General features: G+C 38.3%; 1 protein-coding gene and 1 pseudogene across 1 annotated transcript in view; both read left to right on the top strand.

The window, feature by feature from the left end:
• The window catches only part of LOC135153222 (uncharacterized), a 1,173,865-nt gene that overhangs the window by 756,508 nt on the left and 400,776 nt on the right, over window positions 1–16,581 (top strand). The gene's annotated exons all lie outside the window — the stretch shown is intronic.
• LOC135153285 (uncharacterized) lies at window positions 1,773–11,311 on the top strand (annotated as a pseudogene).

Raw genomic sequence — 16,581 nt, 5'->3', positions numbered from 1 at the left:
AATGTGTGAGCCAACTTTCTTGAGAATTGGTAGAAAACTGATGAAAGTATTTTAAACGGCAAAATTTTGGCCATAATATACTGTTACCATGGCAACACAATCTCCAAAAAAGGAAAAAAAAAACTCTTACACCTCCTTACCTTGAGAACAATGTGTGTTCCAAATTTCATGAAAATCGGTTAAAAACTGAGAAAGTAGCTTGTAATGCAATATAGGCATAAATTCTAAAAAATTGTAGGCCATGATTTGTTGGATTTAAACCAGGCTTAAACTACCCCCTGCGCGAGTTTAACTTTTTGAGGATTTATTACCACACTTAGACCAGGGTTAACTTAAACCTTGCTATCGGAATACGAAACTTAAACCTAGGTTTAAATATGGCAGTTTATTACCACACTTAGACCAGGGTTAAGTTAAACCACGCTATCAGAATACGGGCCCTAGAGTAGGGCTGTGTTCATAACAGTCATGTAATGTTAAAATCAAGAATTTTGTTTACAAAGGGGTTAAAAAAGAAGTCTCTGCTATTTCTGTATTTAATCCATCAATTATCATAAGCAAATAATAAGAACATCAATCAGATTTTAGAGACTGCCTATAAAGAAGAAGTCTCTGCTATTTCTGTATTTAATCCACCAATTATCATAAGCAAATAATAAGAACATCAATCAGATTTTAGAGACTGCCTATTATCTATGAATATAATTTTTCAACTTTCAGGTAAACATGGATTCAACGAGCTTGATGAATTTGTAATTTATTCAATTATTTTAGAATAATGCGCTGACAATTATACCTGCCATTATGAATGACTTTCATGGAGCCCACTTGCCATCTCTAAAACAACTACATAAATTGCAACTTCTACAAGGCCTACATCGAAGGACTGCACGACAGGAAGGAGGTATGGGCACATGCATGTCGGCAACACCTGATGACTCAGGGGAACAATACCAACAATTATGCAGAGGCTGCTACGTGTGTTCTGAAGGATTCCTTCTTGCATAGAACGAAAGCTTTCAATGTGCCACAGCTTCTAGATTTCCTGACCACCAGGATGGAGGCCTACTACCAACGGAAGCTGGTGGCAGTGGCAAACCAAAGGACACCTGCTTGGGGGATGGCAAGGCAGGTCACATGTTCCATCAAGAAAGAAGATAAAGCAAGAGCTGAACTGCTAAAGATTATTCAAAATGAAGGCAATCACAAACATAATATTTCTGTCTTAGCAGCTCAGAGTGGTACTCTCATACCAGTGAAGAGACCAAGTGGATATGCTGATTACAGGGATTACCTCCCATGTGATGAATGCTTTTGTTGGTTTATGTCAAGTGACATGTGGAAGCATAAAAAAATTGCTTTGTATCTCAGAAAAGTGGGAAAGTCTGGCAAGACTCTACAGTCAAGATGCGCATTGAGGCTGCCAATGTCTAACAGTGCAACGGCAAAATTGCAAGAGAAGGTCTTGAGCTGAATAAGATATCCCTGTCCAATTTCTATGGTGAACAGAAATGATTTGACTTGATATGCAAGGTGGATTCTCATGTTCTGAAACAAACCAAGGCAAGCAACTCTACCTGCTACCAGAAGGTGAGCCAGAAGATGCATGAGATGGCCAGATTATTGATAAGACTTAGGGAAGATAATAAAAGACTGCAGTGATCCCAAAATGTTTGATGTTATTAATGCAGTAAGGCAGGAGGCAGGATTCAATGCCAAAGCAGGAAAGTAAGCAACTCCTTCCCTAGCTTTGAAGTCGGAACAGTCTTAGCATGTGTTCCACAATTTGTCGGGCTGAAGCCTTCAAGCAGGAGGATAGAGTCATGAAATTGAAAGCAGAAGCTTTTGAAGATCTGTGCAAGAGGGAATGGAGAGTTGAAGTTTTGAAAGGTGCATTACAGAATCTTGAGGAGAAACGATGGAATGCTCCGCCTGCAATTCCAGTTACTTGTGAAGTTACTAAGGTTCGCCAATGTGTGTTCCAGGCTATTGAAGAAAACAAGGCCATTTTACAAGAAGCACAATATCCCCCTGGCAACACTAGTGGGGAAGTGCAGAGGCTAAAAGTTGATGACATTTCAAAAGCCAAGTTAGGAGATGGTAATCCAGAAATGATGTCTTTCCTGTCAAAATAGAAGCAACAGCTGTGAGAGGAAGGAAAGTTCCAGTCCTTTTAACAAAGGAAATGGTAACAAACATCAACCTCCTGACAGAAAAAAGAGCAGCTGCTGGTGTGAAAGACGAGAATCTCCTTGGTATTCCAGGTTGCAATACATCATACAGAGGTTCAGATTGCCTCCATAAATTTGCTCAAGCATCAGGAGTTGAACGTCCAGAGAACATCACCAGTACAGCATTACGAAAGCATGTTGCCACTTTATCTCAACTAATCTCTTTGAAGGAAAATGAGCTTGATGTCCTAGCAACATTCATGCATAAACTCGAATGTTGACCTCAAAATGAACTTTTACCATAACATGTGTTCTACAGCTACAGACCAAACATGTAAAAACTAGACAAGCCAAATATATTGGTTGTCTTTGTGAGTACTGTGAAAACGTAAATTTAAAAATACAAGCGATCAACAGCCTTCAAAGATGGCTATAATGTTGTCAAAGCAACAATGTGCCCGAAACCACCAGGATGGGATTTCAACCATCATTCCTGTATCAGAAGAGCAAGAAATGTGGTGTAGATATTTTAGACCAACGACTGCAACCTATCCAGACCTTGACAAGACCATGATTATAAAGTGGAAATGGTGGACAATAGTCCACCGTTAACCGTAAAAAACAACACCGTAAAAACAACATGCCACACCAAAAAGGGGACCAAGGAAGTGAAGAAACGTAAGCCAATAGAGAAACAGGGAACAGTGCAGGATTTGGTAAATGAGCTTAAGGAGGAGATAGTCCCATTCAGTGAACACTTGTTCAACAATGATTGGCAAGGTAATCAAGCAAAAAATCTCCGAAAGAATCTGCAAATGGATGAGGTATTGGGGGTGTATGATTTTGCTGAAAATTTCAAGTGCGAGCATCAGCGAGAGGTTCAAAGCGCATATTATTCGCACGATGCTGCAACAGTCCATCCTGAGGTCAAATATTACATCTGTCCAACATGTTTGAAATATGTGACGGAGAGTATTGAAATGGTTTGTGATGATTTAATCCACGACTACCATCTTGTGCACGAATTCCATCGCAGAGTCACCAAGCATTTAACTGCAACCAGGGGGTTGAACTTCGAGTTTTACCGTTTCTTTGACGGCTGTAGTAGCCAATATAAAAGCAAGGGGCCTATTTCGGACATTAGCTATGGGAGGGAGGATTTTGGACACATCATACATCACAACTATTCGGAAACTAGACATGGCAAGGGCGCCAGTGATGGCGAGTGGGGTTGTAAAGAGGAAGGCAAGTGAAGCCGTCAGAGCAGGAACTGCCACAATCAGCACCCCAGAGCAAATATATCATTTTCTGAAATCCAATGCTGCTGTCCATTTAGGAGATCGGTCATTTTTGTAAAACATGAAGTTTTGCAAGAGCGGCAAGACGGGAGGGCCCTAAGAACTGTTAAAGGAACAAGGAAATTACACAGTATCAAGAGCACAAAGGGAGGAACAGTTGGCACAAGGAATCTCTCCTGCTTTTGTTACCCATGTCTCAGAGGTGGTGGTGGCAGATGTGCAAATGCAGCTTATGTGACCTTTGACCTGCGGACTCCAAATTCAAACTTAGCCTGTATTTTAGTGTCATCTACATTCACACCAAAAAAAATTTTATCCATTAAATATTTTTCGGGTTATTGCGCGGAAACCAAGTGGGGGGACGGAAGGACGGGCAGGGGCAATGCTTAATGGGATATGGAAACTGATATGCTTGTAACAGACAAGCAAAAGGCTGAACTCCTTTATAAACAATACAAGCAACAATTAACACTAGAGAGACTAATAGATTTCCCCTGAGAAGGTGAAACAAATATCCCAACGATGCCAGATATTAAAATAACTGTGGAAGGGGTTATCAAACAACTCAAGAATCTCAATCCAAATAAAGCAGTAGGCCCAGACGATATTTCCCCCTGGGTCCTCCAGACTGTAGCTCATGAAATTAGCCCAGCTCTTGCCATTGTCTTTAATGATCATTTGAAACAGGAATAGTTTCTGAAAACTGGTTGTGTTCTAACTTAACACCTATCTTTAAGAAAAGTGATAACACTCTTCCAGCAAATTATCGATCAATAAATCTTACATCAGTATGTAGTAAAGTATTTGAACATATCCTGTATTCCAATATTATGTCTCACCTAGATACTTACGATATCCTGTTTGATCATCAGCATGGGCTTCGCAAAAACTACTCTTGCGAAACTCAACTGATATCTACAGTACAGGATATCGCAAGTGAGCTAGACCAAAGACGCCAAGTGGATGTCATAATAATGGACTTCCAGAAAGCATTCGATAAAGTTGCGCAAAGATTATTGCTTAAACTCTGGCGCTATGGTATAAGAGGTAAAGCTCACAAATGGATTGAAGAGTTTCTCACCAAACGTAAACAACGTGTAGTGGTAGAGGGTGAACATTCTGAATTGATCATTGTAGATTCTAGCGTGCCACAGGGAATAGTGTCACTGGGCATATAAGACTTTCTACTTTATACCAACGACGTCCCTGAAGGCTTAGAATCTTGATATCGTCTGTTCGCAGACGATTGTGTATTACACACAACAGTAACCTGCCCAAAAGATTCTGAAAGGTAACAAAGAGATCTTGATAAATCAACATCTTGGCAAGTTATTGAGTGCACCAGACTACACCAATAAGCTTTTTGGTTATTGGTATATTGGTTGGAAGTTCTTCAGAATGAGAAAATGAGTAAGGTTTGGGAAGATTTCACCAAGACTTCTGATGTCGTGATGTTTTCAAGCATACCGGCTGATTGACTTACTATTAACGGTCATCTAAAAAAACAAGTGGAACGCCTCTGGCAGTCTCGCCTGCATTACGCGATTTAATATAGCAGCAGTGCTAACTTTGAAAACTACTATAAAATAATCATTCACAAAAACACCATTCATATAATGACATAATACCACGTTCATTGACCATAGATGACATTTGAACGGTGACTTAAGACTTGTCAACTACACCCATGTCCACATTTCATTCACTCTATCCATAAACTTTCAAAGTTATGATGGCAATTCAACAATTACCCCAACATGGCCTACGTTTATTGACTTTAACTGACCTTTGACCTTGGTTTTGTGACCTGAAACTCACAGGGGATGTTCAGTGATACTTGATTACTCTTATATCCCAAGTTTTATGAAATAGATCCATAAACTTCAGAGTTAGGATGGTAATTTAACAAAGACCCCCAACACGGCCAAAGTTCATTGACCTTAAATGACCATTGACCATGGTCATGTGACCTGAAACTCGCACAGAATATTCAGTGGTACTTGATTAACCTAATGTCCAAGTTTCATGAACTAGATCCATAAATTTTCAAAGTTATGAAGGTAATTCAACAAATACCCCCAACTTGGCCAAAGTTCATTGACCCTAAATGACCTTTGACCTTGGTCATGTGACCTGAAACTCAGAAAGGATGTTCACTAATACTTGATTAACCTTATGCCCAAGTTTCATGAACTAGGTCCATATACTTTTTAAGTTATGATGTCATTTCAAAAACTTAACCTTCGGTTAAGATTTTGAAAATAATTCTCCCAACATGGTCTAAGTTCATTGACCCTAAATGATCTTTGACCTTAGTCATGTGACCTGAAACTCAAGCAGCATGTTAAGTAATACTTGATTAATCTTATGTTCAAGTTTCATGAACTAGGTCCATATACTTTCTAAGTTATGATGTCATTTCAAAAACTTAACCTTAGGTTAAGATTTGATGTTGACACCGCCCCTGCCGCCGCCGTCGGAAAAGCGGCGCCTATAGTCTCGCTCTGCTATGCAGGCGAGACAAAAACATCCAAACATTGCAAACGCACCTGATCAAAGGCAAGCATTATATTTTCCTTCCTTCATAGCTCGCCCACACCGAAGAGGGGTAATCAGATCACAGAAGGCATTGTATTGTTGGTTGCCAAATATGACTTGTCTGTAGGTTAACTTGAGGGAAAGGGACTCTAGGGACTCATTTGAACCCTCGAACTGCGGTATGTAGGTGGCCAGGCTGGCTAGCAAGTTAGACATTCTGGGTGACGCCGTTTCTGGTGGCCATTGGCACCAGGCTGGGCTGGCCATCACTAAATTCAAATCGTACATTCAAATAAATATGTTACTGTACTTATCATCTCACCATATTTGTTTTTTACATCGATGTGATGCATTCTCAATGATTGCATGAAACTGCAATGAACATTTCATCACTGCAGTTCAAAGATGAAATGATCTTGTGTATGGTAATCTGCTGATAAGCTCTAGGGACACTCATGTACCACCTGCAACCAATAATCAACAAAATGAATGAGTTTTTAATTCAGAGAACTCAGCAAAGAGTGAAGAGTTACTATCAGCAAAGTTACTATAATTGTTAGAAAAAGAATTCACATAACAGCACCCATTACAAGTGCCCTTTATATGCAAATTTTGTGTTGACCTTGCCACGGAGATCATATGAACTTGTTCTGAAATAGCCTAGTTAAAACTCAAAACTCAAATGTCTAGTTGTGTGCGGTATAAAAGGCAAGACTGCGTTGGTCAGATCATGTGGAGAGGACGCGCACTACTGCGTATTGATCATTAAGATTGCACGTTGGCATTTAAGTGTGGCTCTTTGTGAACACCCCTCTTGTATCCCAGTCCCTGGACCTCTAAACCCTGTAAAAAGCTTCCTTGTATACTATCTTTATAAATGTATGATTGTGCTGTTGGATTCTATGGTTCAGTACTCTTCCACGAAACTCGCTCAAAGCACAAGTCTCTCAACATATTAAATGTGCTGTACACAAGATTGAAAAAATCAAATATTGAATCAGGGCATTAAATATCCACAAGTCCCTCTTCTTTCCTCTCTTAAAAAGGAATGTGTTCAAAAGAAATATACTGCTCTACCTGGTACATGTACCTACTCACCCTCCACAAAATAAATAAGTAAAAAAATATACATAAATACATTGAAAACTAATCATATTCATCTTTGTATCGAATATTAACACTATATTTAAAAAGTGTTCTTTGTACTGATTTTTTTCACTCTATGGCTGACTTTTATATTTTTTTCCAAATTTTTCTTGTACATGTGGACAACTGCATTATCAAATAACCTTCCGAATCCATGACAGTATCAAATTGTCAATTAAGAACTTGGGTCGGAGGGCGGGGCTAATCTCGCTTGTTCACTCACTTAACTCACAATAATACACTGTCTTGCATAAAAAAAAACCTTGAACTCCACAAAAGTTTAACTCACTAGATGCCAGTGATCGAATGTTCTATTGCTTGTAAGATCCTCTTATACTCAGTGGACTTGATAACACATTCTTTGTTGCCCTTCTTTCAAATTCTATCATAGATATGCCATAAAATGAGGTGCAACCTTAATTTCCATGTTCTTCGGAAATGACAATTGCAAGCATACAGTGGCGCTAAAAGGTTAGTGAACCCATCTAGAAAATTAACATAGTGAAAGTTCTGCCATGTTTTATATATTTAATTGTGACGTCAGGTGATGAACATATTAAATTCACTACTTTGTTTCTCTGGGCTCACAGAACATTTATTGTTGTTGTCTACATTTAATACTCGGTATGAAGGAGTGCATTTTGTGGTAGGGTTCACTAAATTTTGAGCACAGCTGTTGTGCATCAGAGATGGCATTAATAGTTTTTAAAAGCCTGAAAATCATCTACAAAGAGCCATCTTTAATAGACAAAGTTTCCTCCAGATGACATTAAAATAACTTGATAGAGCCTGAATTCATGCATTAGCATAAAAAGTGTCATCTCTGGTATTTTTAAATGTGTTCCGTTTGCAATTATATCAACCAAGTGATCAATGAAAGAAGAATCACTGGAATACACAATAACATGAACAACAAAAGAAATGTGTGAATAGCACATAAATAATTCCAACTAAAATTGTTTAATTATCCTAAAAGAAACTCAGCTAGATTCCATCTCTTAAAAGTTCATCTTATCAGTATAAAATGGTATGTTGATGTTTTTAGGACCATCACTGAACATCTTTGTTCTGGTGGGTGTATAAGTGTATAAAGCTGTTCGTAAGTTAAAGAGTGACTTTAAAAATGATTGTTGAAGCTTTAAGTAAGCCTACTAAATAATCACCAATGAACATTTAATGGTGAATATCATTTACCACAAGAAAGGATCACCAGACGTTCTTAAAGTCACTCTTAACTTACAAACAGCTTTATGAAGCGACCTCCTGAAAATAATATACAATATTGCATTTGGTTCACTTGCAAGCTAAACAAACTGCATTTTCAAACATGATGAGTATAATACAATTCAAATGCATAAACAATTTTTTTTAGTAATATTCATATTAATATGCAAATGCATGATTGCATTGTTCATTGAAATGCACTCACCATGATTTCCTTATAATAAGCAGGACTTTTGTAAGAGGACCATTTGCTATTTTGCAATACTTCTTAAGAACATGGTGCCCAGTGATAATGAACATGGTCCTTGAAACTTGTTGATGATTTGTTTCATTGGTCTCGTTCATCAAAGAATATAAATCTATGCGTCAATCACAATTATCTTATATCAAAATGTTTTTATTTCATTTTCAGTAAATATGGCCTATAGTCCATTAATTGGGTAAGAAAACAATTTGCAATACACACTAAAAGAAAACGCCTCTTTGCTCAAAAAGCAAAACCTTGCCAGTGCCAAGCTCGATACATTAAACCACACTGAATCATTTTGGCAACCTACATGTAGGTATAAAGTCCCTTGGAGGCACTCAATTAGGTGTGCATACAAGTGCAAATTACACTATGGGTATAACTACAAAAATATGGTTCAATTTCTATACAAAATATCAACATAAACACCGGATGAAAGTGAAAAGTGCAGTGCAATACATAATAATAACGATTTATAATAGTAATTCTGGCAATGCATACATTCAAATGATCAAAGTTTTATGGTTATCAATTTGTTCAATGTTCTCACAAACAAAGATGAATGTTGGGTTTCCTCTTTATTGATACACCACAAATATAGTAGTTTTATTCAAATGGGCATAGTTTCCTACAACTGGTTTAAATATTTTGATAATAAAGTTAACATATCAATACAAATACCTCAGTCACATTTGCACTGCGGCGGCCATACGGCGAGTCGAAAACAGCCGTTTTATTCATTTTTAATCAAACCACTTATATGTAGCTGGTACAAAAAAATTTAAAACGGCTGTTTTCGACTCGCCGTAGAGCAACTGACCGAGGTAACCAACACATCCTTTTTCACATTGATGAAATTTTTATCTTGTTTAGGCTTTAGCTTGCGAGGCTGCAAGCTTCATCAGCCCTTCATTGTAAATGGCGTAGTTGCTGACGCAGCATGATAAACATAGTACATTGAAAATACAGTATGTTGTCTGAATTTTCTATTCATATAGGAAGTTTCTATTCATATAGGAAGTTTCTGTTCCATAGCCTCCCTAATTTATATTTAAGTTTTGTTTGATATACATACAGTACACAATGACAGGATAAAAGAAAACTAGAAATATCACTGAAAAGGACGAATACCCCTACACAAATGAGGAAATCACAACACCATAAAATATGATTGCCAACAATTTTTGACACACTCAAATGTATCTTGCACTCTTCATTCCAAAACCAATGTGTGATAAACAAGCTAACTGTGCAAGATATTTCACAGATTTATTGCCATACATGATTCACGGATTGCATAAGGGCAATTTTGCACAATGCGAAGGACGAAAATCAGTGGCAAGGGCATATTTTAGCTGAATACATGTATATAAGATAAGCATGTCACTTAGCTTCCTTGTTCCTCACATAAAGTACAATATATCATATGGAGTTAATAAATAGTCGATTTGACAGTCCCATAGGCTCAGTACACCAACCTAGAAATGTTCTTTCTGATGAAGTTTTTTTCTTGATTCATGTTCCTATGGGGTCCTAGAACCAATTCAGCTTGGTTGCCAAAACGGCAACTTTGGGCAATTTTGCTAATTTGCATAAATCCAAAATGGCCGCCAGATACCAACTTAAAAAGTTAACTTTGGAGCCCCTTGCACGAAAATGATGAGGAATACCTCTTTTTAGGGGTTTTGTGGTGCGAATAATCCATTTCTATTATCAATTTTGCTATATAAGGTCATCTTCAGGTCAAATTCAAGATGGCCGCCGCCAGACGCACTCTTGAACAATTAAATTTGAACCCGTTGCCCCAGAATGATGAATAATAACTCTTTTTAGGGGTTTTGTGGTGTGAAGAATCCATTTCTATTATCAATTTTGCTATATAAGGTCATCTTAAGGTCAAATCCAAGATGGCCGCCAGATCAACGCCATTTTAGGAAATTAACTTTAGAACCCTTTGGCCCAGAATGATGAACAATACATCTTTTTAGAGGTTTTGGGGTGTGTAGAATCCATTTATGTTATAACTTTTACAATATAGGATCATCTTCAGGTCTAATTCAAGATGGCTACCAGATGTCAAAGGAAGGAAAGGAAGGAAAGGAAAGGAAGTTGAAAGGAAGTTTGATGGTCTTGAACGCGTTAAGAGTGTAGTGGCACAGAACAGTTTCGAGATAGATCGTATGGAGCAGTACTCCAGAAGGGAGTCCATCAGGATTCATGGTGTGCAGCTGTCTGAGGGGGAGTCTTCAAACGATGCTGTTATCAAAGTGGCAGGTGCAATGGGAGTTGCGGTCACTAATGCTGACATTAGTGTCAGTCACATGCTGCCTTCAAAGAAGAGCATCATAGCGAAGTTTGTTCGACGTGATGTCAAGTCAGCCATCATGAAGAACAAGAAGAAGTTGACGACTGTTGATGGATACCAGTCCATCTATGTGAACGAAGATCTCACACCTCTACGTAATTCGATGTTGCGTGAGTTGAAGAAAGATTCGTCAATCAAGGGGTGCTGGTCTGTGGAAGGGAAGATTCATTGCAAGCAGCAGGTTAATGGCCATGAAGAGATGAATGTGACTGACTCCCCAGATGATCTTTGGAAGTGGGATGGGACGAGACAAAAGTCAAAGATCTTCGCCATTTCCCAAAGTTTTAGGACAGGCACGGCCCCAATAACAGGTGCGAACTGAACTTTGTCAGCTTAAATGTGTGTGGTCTCAGGAGCAAACTCCGTTTAGGTATTTTTGAAGAATTTGTCAAAAAATTTTACTTTGTATGTCTCACTGAAACAAAGTGCTCAAATGATGAATCAATTTTTGTTCCTGGTTTTGTCTCGTTTGTTATGCCAAGTAAAAGTAAGGCACATAGATTCGGTGGTGCTCATGGTCTATGCATTTATGTTAAGAGTAATTACGTTGGAAATGTGGAAGTGATAACAGATTACAAATCTGAATTTGTCTTTTGGCTCAAAGTAACCTTCCCATTTCATGAATTTATTTTGGGTATAGTATACATTCCTTGTGAAGGCTCACCTTTCCATCATAATGATGTTTTTGATCATATTGCAGAAGATTTAGTAGATTACAGAGTTAAGTATAATATTCCTGTTATTTTGTTGGGGGATTTTAATGCAAGGACAGGAACTAGGAGTGATTTCATTGAACCTGAGGATCCTGTGTCTGTAGAGGGTGGTGTAGAACTGACGTCGCTGATGTCGTTGAGTTCTAAATATGATCTATCTGCAGCTGGAATAGTTACAGAGCGTTGTAGTAAGGACCATTGTGTAAACAATAATGGTCTGAATTTATTAGAACTGTGTAAAAATCTGGATGTTAAAATCGTTAATGGGAGATTTGGGGATGATCAGGGCCTAGGGGAGTTTACCTGTCAAACATCTAAAGGCTCAAGTGTTATTGATTATGTGCTCGTTTCGCCTTCTTTGTTGTCTAAAATCACAGATTTTCATATTTATTCATTAGATTGTTCACTTGCTTGTATTAACTCTAGGCTTTCTAATTACTTGGAATGTGCAGGAATTTTAGGCGATGAGCAGGCAGGGTTTAGAAAAAGTCATAGTACCCTACATTACATGGTTTGATCGATTTGTATCTACACGATGCGAAGAGAATTAACTGTGCCTTTATTGACTACAGAAAAGCCTTTGACCTTGTTGACAGATCTAGTCTCTGGTCGAAGTTGATTTCATGTGGTATCAATGGGAAGATTATTAGTGTTGTTTATAATATGTATGAAAATGCTAAATCATGCATAAAGTATGGATATAACATTTCTGATTTCTTTACCTGTAATATCGGAGTGCGTCAGGGTGAAAATTTATCTCCTTTGCTCTTTGCAGTTTTTCTGAATATTTTGTTAGTCGGTATTATAAAGGCTTAAATATGTGCTCTTCTCTAATAAGGGACTACCTGAGCAATGATGATGTGGAAGTTTTCTTACGATTATGTGTTTTATTATATGCTGACCATACAATAATATTGGCTGAGTCGGCTCAAGAACTTCAGTCTGCTCTGTCGGCTGTTCATCAATATTGTGAGCAGTGGAAACTTTCTGTTAATACAAGCAAGACTAAAGTTGTGATTTTCTCACGTGGAAAGGTTCGTAAATATCCAGAGTTTTTGTTTGGGGATACTGCTCTTGAAGTCGTAGAGGATTATATTTATCTAGGTACCACTTTTAATTACAATGGCTCCTTCAAGAAAGCTATGAAAAAGCAAGTTAATCAGGCTAGGAGAGCAATGTTTAATCTTAAAAGTAAGGCCAAGGTGTTGAGTTTGCCTTTGGACATTCAATGTGAATTGTTTGATCAGCTGGTGGTACCAATTTTGTTATATGGTAGTGAAATTTGGGGTTTGGTGATGTAGATTGTATTGAAATGTTTTATAAGAAGTTTATAAAAAGCCTCCTTGGACTTAGTCGAGGGTCTGCGAATTGTATGACATATGGCGAATTGGGAAAAGTCAGTCTGCTTTATATTATTGAAAAGCGTATGATAAATCTTTGGGCAAGGATTCGTCAAAGTGTAAATGGAAAATCTAAATTGTCAAGTATGATTTATAGGCTTTTGCGTCAACTTCATGATAGGGACCTTTATAAGTCACCATGGATAGTAAAAGTGAAAGAAATTTTGGATAGATGTGGGATGACTAATCTGTGGAGTGTTGAGAATATGGTCTTGGACGTTAAGTGGGTTAAGTCAACTGTGAGTCTCAGATTGGATGATATTGCTAAACAGGAATTGAATACTGAAATTAATAGAAACCGTTTGTGCATGAATTATAGGATATTCAAACAAGATTTTGGGTTTGAGAACTATTTAGTGAAATTAGATTTTGCAGATAGGATTGAACTCTGTAAATATCGTTGTGGAAATCATAGATTGCCAATTGCTAATGGTCGTTACCTGCCTAATCAAGGTTTGCAAACTTGTACTCTATGTGACTCGCATGAGCCAGGTGACGAGTTTCATTATGCGTTTAATTGTCCTGCTTTTGAAAGTGAAAGGAAAGCTTAAATTAAAGGGTATTATTTTGTCAGACCAAACGTGATTTAAGTGCACAAGCTGTTTAATATGAGAAATACAAAAGACTTGAAAAATCTGTCAAGATTTTGTAAATTCATTATGTCAAAATTGTAATATCTTATTATAGTGTAGTTGCTGTCTTGGTTACTTTCTCGTATTAGGGCATGATTTCAGATTTTGTTGGATTGCACCTGCACATGCTCAGTGGGGTACCAGTCTCCAGATACTCTCTGGCATGTCGGGAGTGGGTGGGTTAATTTGTGCCCGTTTCTATTTCTATTACTGCTCTTGTATTGTACATATGTTTATTATCATCATGTTTGATTCTTTTTTTCTTTCTTTTTATTAATCTTTTTTTTTTTTTGTTACCTTGGTATTTTTTTTCTTATGCCTATTATTGCCATTGTTGTAAGTTGTTATATTTCTTCTATGCCCCCAGGAGGGGCCGTCAAAGAAATATAATCATTGTCATTGACATTGTCTTTGAAAGCTTGAGCTTATGACCACTCATCCCAGACTAATATATAGCAGCTCACTATAAGATGTTTCAGTGGTGTGTAGTATTCCTCTCGAATAAGTTCGATCAAGTTCGAGAAGTTTACTCGATTTCCACTCGACCTCAAGGTATTCAGGGATATCTTCTTCCTCGTTGTCTTTACCATCCTGATCTAAACAATGCTCAAAGACCTCTCCCTTGATATTCTCCATCTCGACACTTCCATTATTTCCCCATGGTGGCACTTCCTTAGATCTCATCTCACCTTCCCAAGGACATTTGAGTCACTATACAGATGGAAGAAAGAAGAGTGCTCTTTTCGACGTGCACAATGACATTTCTGTCAATGATTATGAGATAATACTAAGAGCTGGTGAAGTTATCATAGACCATAAGTTCTCCATCACCAGTTACCTGCCAACGAGAGATATCATGAGGAGCAAGAACAACAAACGGAGGCTGGCAAGCTTGTTGAGTATGCCTACCATCAATCTAGGCATGGACCTAATGGTAGGTCCATGGTCTAGGGTAGCATACAACAACGGAGACACTTGCTGATGGTGTGTTTGCTCATGATGAGGTAGATATCACCTTGATCTCCTATGTCTTGCAGCAAGCTGTGGTCAGAGGGTGCTTTGTGTGCTTATAGCGATGACACAGACATTTTTGTCCTGCTTGACTATTGGGTTAATCAGGTGGAGCTATAGTGCAAGGTACAAATGGAACGGTGAGATCGATGGTACAGTACTGGATATCAATACAATCTGTGTTGACCTGGGACCAAAATGTTTGCAATTGCTTGGTGTTCATGCCCTCAGTGGATGCGACACGAAATCAAAGGCAAGATAAGTGCACTCAACACACTATACTTGCCAGGGATTGTCAAGGTTTGGCTAAGATACTTGGAAAGGTAGGGACCACTCTCACAGATCTGATGGAAGCAGCAAAACCCTTCTGTCTTGCTATGTATGGCCATCAACCAGACGTGTCTATGGAGTCAGCTCGCTTCTCTCTCTTCAACAAGAAGAAAAAGAATCCTAAAGTAATGGCCCTACCTCCAACATCTAATAACCTGTTGCTGCATGCGCTTCGAGCTCTTTTGATAACTGTAGATCAGTACCAGCCCCTTGATGAGCCCGGGGATATAGCTCAATTTGGATGGGAGATCCGAGATGAAATCCCCATTGCTGTCATTGCTCTAGGTGTCCCTACTCCACCTGAACCGATTGATGTAATTCGCTGTCAATGTACATGATGTAGGTCACAGGGTAAGAGATGCAGCACTGAGATATGTGGATGCCACAAAGAGCATTTGTCATGTACGACATTCTACAGTTCAGGTAAAGTGGAATTCTACAATCCATGCACTATCGTTCACAATCATGACAATGTCAAAACTGGAAATGACGAAAGTGTCGTGATGGAGGATGTCGAGGAAGAGATTTTGAGACTTGTTTAGATCGGGATAGTGAAGACCGTGAGGAAGCTTAAAGGATATCCCTGAATACCTAGGGGCGAGTTGAATTAAGAATGATCAAGTTAGCTTCCCGAACTTGTTCAAATTAGAAATATATTGTTTTTTGCTCAAAGGCTGTACAAAATTAATATGTAATTTCGTGACAGATGTTCAACAAATTTTGAGCGACAAAAAGTCAAGAGGAAGTGTTCACCGCTGTATGAACCCTTCCAAAGAGGTCCTATCAGTGTCCGGAAAGTGGTTTCAGTCATATTTTTCTTAGCTTAGGCCTGTCAGCCATCTTACTATACGTTATAGGCCATTTACCCTGCAGCAGACCATCTTTTGAAAAAGAGAAAAACTTACAGAAACACCACCTAAACCCCTTATTATAAGTTGTTATATAGTACTCTGGGATTAGTGATTCAAAAGCTCAAGTTTCCAAAATGACATCTCGTGGCCATCTTGAATTAAACCTGAAGATGATCCTATAATCTAAAATTATAAAATTAATGGATTCTACACACACCAAATCCCCTAAAAAGAGGTAATGATCATCATTCTGGAGCAAAGGGTTCAAAAGTTAATTTCTGAAGATGGCGTCCACCTGGCGGCCATCTTGGATTTAACCTGAAGATGACTTTATATTGCAAAATAGATAACATAAATGGATTCTACACACCCCAAAACGCATAAAAAGAGGTATTACTCATCATTCTGGTGCAAGGGGTTCAAATCTAATTTTTCAAGATGGCATCTGGCGGCCATCTTGGAGTTAGCCTGAAGATCACCTTATGTAGCAAAATCGATATTAGAAATGGATTCTTTGCACACCAAAACCCATAAAAAGAGGTATTCCTCATCATTCTGCTGCAAGGGATTCACAAGTTCAGTTTTTAAGTTGGTATCTGGCGGCCATTTTGGATTTATGCAAATTAGCAAAGTTACCCAAGGTTGCCGTTTGGGC

This window comes from Lytechinus pictus, chromosome 1 (assembly GCF_037042905.1).
Source record: "Lytechinus pictus isolate F3 Inbred chromosome 1, Lp3.0, whole genome shotgun sequence".
NCBI lineage: Eukaryota > Metazoa > Echinodermata > Echinoidea > Temnopleuroida > Toxopneustidae > Lytechinus > Lytechinus pictus.
Note: the sequence above shows the minus strand (reverse complement) of the source record. Positions and strands in the feature narration are given on the sequence as shown.